Here is a 5,000-nt window from a genome sequence, read left to right as displayed (position 1 = left end):
ATAAAAATTAAGCAATTAACGATCAATTCATTAATAAGCTGAAATAAACTTTCGCCTAGCGCGTTAGAAGTGAAAGTGAGTGCAAATGCTCGATCACAGAGGTTCTTTTGGTATAATTCAAATTTGAGGAGTGGATGAGGATCGTTTTTTTCTGAAACAAAGAAGCTATTAGTGCAAATATTTGCGTAACTATCCTTTCGTGATCCCACGAGGCAGCCATTGTTTCCCATAGCAACCGATTTGCTTGCCCTCCAACATGGCAGAAAAGATAAGGTGACTTCTTAGTGCAAGGCGCCTATATCAAAAATGTATGCTGTAAACTAGCATGATACTGGTCACATTCGCATACATGGAGGGGTGGACGTCATGGTTTGTAAAACCAAGATTTCTTGCATCGATGGGTTACCCTATTTTCTTAACAATGGTGCTCTGTGCAGAGCTCTGCTATTATTATTATTATTACTAATATACAGATTTAGCCAAGCCTAAAAGCGGAGCTCCCGGCTTGTTTATTCTTACTGGCTGTAGGATTAGTGACAATAAAAGGCTTTGGAAACTTCGGCCTTTTGATTTTCCCGGATATTGCTTAATTATGTCATTTTCTTTGCTGCCTAACAAGTGAATTCCATGGTTAACTTCACCTGAAAAACCGACTGATCGCATGAATCAGGAAGGGATGAGTGTGATATCTTTTAGAATTTTTCCAGACATTTTAGTGGCATATTTATCTGTAGAAAATTTTATAGTGTTATTTTTTAGTTGTTTATTGTTTCATATTATATTTTGGTAAATTACTTCGGCAGGGTCTTCAGTGGTTGTTCTGAAGATGGGGGAACCTGTTGAAGAGCCGGTCGTCCACGTCTGCCTGGCTCTGTGAAATATATTCGGCTCAGGGAAAGTGTTTTCACTCTCTGCAGACAAAAAAAGAGAAATACTGGCTTCAGCGATTCTACTGACAGTGAGTTTGCTTACAGTGGACGTTAGCTTCATATCACTGTTATAGTGTCATGACAATTGTGAATTTCACATTTTGTCGTCTATTTTGAAGTTTTTGCAGGGAGTGCTAGTTATTTGTTTTGGTTTTTCTTTAGGTTAGGAACTTTCGCCGAAGTAAATACTCCTTGTTCTCCTGTGCAAGCGCAAGTGGAGTCTGGTATGTTTCCAGTGTGTTACATATTGCAATTTCACCAATTTACAGTATGCAGCTTGTGTTTGTGCGAGTCTGTTCCGTTTTTATTTCTGTAATCAAGTTGATTGCTGCATTGTCACGATTTATTCATTTAGTTTTCACTGTCGTTGGCAAAAGATTCACTGGTTTAGTTTATATTTTTGTTTGTTTGCTTTCCCTTTTACGTAATATATAAATTTGATTCAGTAATTTTTTCACTAAAAACTAGCAGTTTTTCTTTTTCATTTGCAACTGAGTGAATATGCCAATGCCATTTTACAGTTGTGTCTTTAGTTACCCGACCTATGACTGCAAGCAACGCGGAAGGTGAGCTTGCTTTGATACTAACCTCTTCTTTTCTCGTGTATATGTTCACAAGTTAGCATAACAACAACTTGATTTACACAAAACATACAGTGAGGTCTGTATCAAAACAAGGTCACTTCCAGCCTCGCTGTCATTTAAAGGCTATGGGCCCATTTCGCGAATGTCCCGAAAAGTTTTCAGGTTTGAAAGGCCACCAAAATCTCGAACCTTATGACTACCGAGCTGTTTAATGCACATATTCTTAATATGAGCAGAGGTTTCCTTGATACAAGAAGTTTCTGGCATATACACCTCTCTTTCCTTAGACTGCGTTCACACTTGACGGAATTAAGTTCAATTTGAACAGCTTTAGAAGAAACAAGTTTTTCCCAAACTTGTTCTCAAAAAATTGTTCCCACTGGAAGTCTTGTCAATATTTGAGCCGGCAATTCACTTGGTATGCAGTATCAACCTGAAGAAATAGGTACCCCATGTGTAGCTGCTTTCTTGAAGTTTCATGGCTATGCCTTCCCAAATGTTTTTCTTACAACCCTTGGATGCGAGCTGGCGTTGAATGTCTTTTTCTGCCCAAAGACCGATGAGTGTTTTCATCTCAACAAAGCCCCAGTTTTCTCTTTTCCCAGCGACCAAAGAAACGCCACTGGCCGCCATCTTGAAGTTGTTTACAAAAACCACGATCGAAACTACCCCGCGAGGTGGTTTCGATGTTGGTTATTGTAAGTATGATTCGATCTAGTTTCGTGGGTTCAGTCATCAGGTATGAACGCTTGTTTTAGTCAAACATGTTTCAAACGTGATCAATTTAAACATGATTCGGTTTAGTGTGAACGCGGTCTTAGATAGCGATTAGCTCAAAATGGCTCTACAGACCCGAAAAGGTTCCGGGGCTTTCGAGAAACTGGCTTCTATTTCCATGTGCTACATATTCATTTTATATTGATATTGATACACGATTTATATTGATACTTAACATGTATTCATGTTTGAATTATTTTCTTGTTGTCACTACAGCCTTTTCTTCAGCAAGATTGTGTTATGTTTTTCCATCTTTTATTGAATGAATCTATGTTGCAGGTGTTCCTGTTCTGTTTTCAACCCCAATTAATCCACGTAGTCGACGTCAGATTAATCTAGCTGATACAGCTTTTTCAACCAGGTAAGTAAAAACAATGTTTTGTAGCGTCCTCTTTCATAACTCAAGGAAATGTATTCATTTTTCTCTGATGGTCGTAGTATAGATCCTATAACAACTAACATAATCTTTGAAACCATGGAGAACTGTTACTCAGATTGTAGAATTTGCAGGAAACCAAACAACTGGAAATAGCCAGTGACAGATTTGCATCCCATTGTCATCTCCCAAAAGTACATCTTTCGTATACTCAACATTGACACAGGAAGTTTTTCAATTTTTTAAAGTCATGTAGATATAAACATGTTTGTTGTCTTTCTTCTCTATAGCAATGTGGATGTTACTGGTATAATTCTGCTTAAAAGTAGTATAAATTCGTCTTTTAATACAATTATGGGCAATCCTTACTCGTTTGTGGATAGTGGACTCACATTGAAAGCATCTACACCATTAAAAAAACTATTGGAGCAGCCCTCCAGTGATGAAGAAATATCACTTGATCCAGAGGAGGACTTGGATTTCTCTGTCAGGTACCCATTTTATAACTTTCATATTGTACATTCATGAACTGTGAAGTTATTTGATGTTGTTTGCTAGTGAAGACACATACCAGTTGTGTGGTTTGAAAGTCTTCTTTAAAAGAGTGGTTATTATATTCTATCCTGCATCACATTTGTAGCTCTTTTTTCTCAAATAAATAATTGTTTGGTTTTCTAGGATGACTTCAGTTTTGGAGCACCTTGCCCAAGACAGTGACAGTGATAGCTATGAAGGTGACGAAAGTGGTTCAGAGTTGTCTGACAATTATCCGTGATAATGACTACAGTTGCTGGTTGGTTAACTCAATTCTCTGTATTAACCAATAAAATGAGAGAGATTAGTTGTGTTGATGTGATAGCCCATCCTAGCTTACATTTACATGTACATTTAGCACTTTAATGAAAATTTACTACAGTAACTAAAGGTTTGATGGCACCTACAGTGTATATAAGGATGAGGGTGAAGAGAGAGAGAGAGAAAAAGAGAGGGAGAGAGGAAGACAGAGAGACTGGACAGGATTAAAGATTTCTGTCTAAGAAAACAGTAGATGTATGCACATTTCTACTGTACGTGTTTATCAATGGTAATTTTCTTGTAAAGGCAAGGTTTTTGGAATTTTCGGGCCTTCATTATTTCAATAACAATATACTGTAACATTGATTATCTATTTCTAGTCAATTTGTGACAATTTATTTTGATCGATTTTAGCACTGGAGACTCCCACACAATTCTGGGAAGCTAAGATATGGAAATTAGTGTGGAGGATGATGAACGAACTCTCACTATGGTTGAAGATTTGTGTAGTGAAGATGTAGCAGGAAATTCTAGCTGTCGTTCACCTGCTCCACTAGCTGATGATGATGGGGATGCAGCAGCAGCAGCAGATACCTCCAGCAAAAGTGTGAAAGATAACAAAGAAAAAATCCTTACTGAAATGGAGGAAGCTATGAAAAAGCTTGCTGTTGTAAATGCTGACCTGGGTGAATTTTTTACCATTCAACAAAAGTCACGTTTCCTGGTTTCGAAAGAGAAAGTGTTTGAACTCGTTAAATGCAAAGTTACTGTTGATGACCACATATGTGGCAGGGAACTGCACTTCAACACTCAGGAAGTTGGAACTGTCCTTGAAATTACATGTTCATGTGACAATAATCATTTCAGCAAATGGACATCATCTGAGGTTCTATACTACAAGAATAATAACAGAATCTATGTTAATGATTCAATGTTGGCAGCATCTGTGATTGTCTCAGGCAACAACTATGCCAAAGTTAAATTGCTTTGTCAGGCCCTGGGCTTAAGCTTGATAAGCGAGAGCACTTTTCTGCGCTTCCAGAAACATTGCGCAGCACCGGTTGTGGAAGAAGTGTGGAGAGACATGAATAATGTTGTGAAACAAGTTTTCAAGGCTTACAGGGACATTTGCCTATGTGGGGATGGTCGCAATGATTCACCTGGCCACAGTGCCAGGTATTGTGTTTATACTTTGATGGAGCATTTCACTAGTGCTGTAATTGACTTCAAAGTCATTGACAAGTGCGAGACTGGAGGAAACTCAACAACTATGGAAAAAGAAGCTCTGCACAGAGAACCTGGTCACTGTATTCCCCTTTGATGAGCTCACAACTGATGCTTCCTCTACTGTTATTAAGCTGGTCAGGGATTTGAAAGGTGAACTGACTACATGCAGTTTTCTGTACATCAGAGACAAAGCTAAGTAGTTATTTGTAATGTTGGTTTGATAGCTCAGTTGGTAGAGTATTGTTCCAGTATCGCAGAGGTCATGGGTTCAATCCCGTACAGGACTGAATTTTTTCAGGCTTTAACTTCACC

The 5,000-nt window shown here is 38.3% G+C and overlaps 1 pseudogene; it reads left to right on the top strand.

The window, feature by feature from the left end:
* Positions 1-3,912: 3,912 nt before the first annotated feature.
* LOC137988903 (uncharacterized) lies at positions 3,913-4,888 on the top strand (annotated as a pseudogene).
* Positions 4,889-5,000: the final 112 nt, after the last annotated feature.

The sequence above is a fragment of the Montipora foliosa genome, unplaced genomic scaffold (genome assembly GCF_036669935.1).
Source record: "Montipora foliosa isolate CH-2021 unplaced genomic scaffold, ASM3666993v2 scaffold_434, whole genome shotgun sequence".
In the NCBI taxonomy this organism is placed as follows: Eukaryota; Metazoa; Cnidaria; class Anthozoa; order Scleractinia; family Acroporidae; genus Montipora; species Montipora foliosa.
This window is presented reverse-complemented; position numbering and strand designations above follow the sequence as displayed.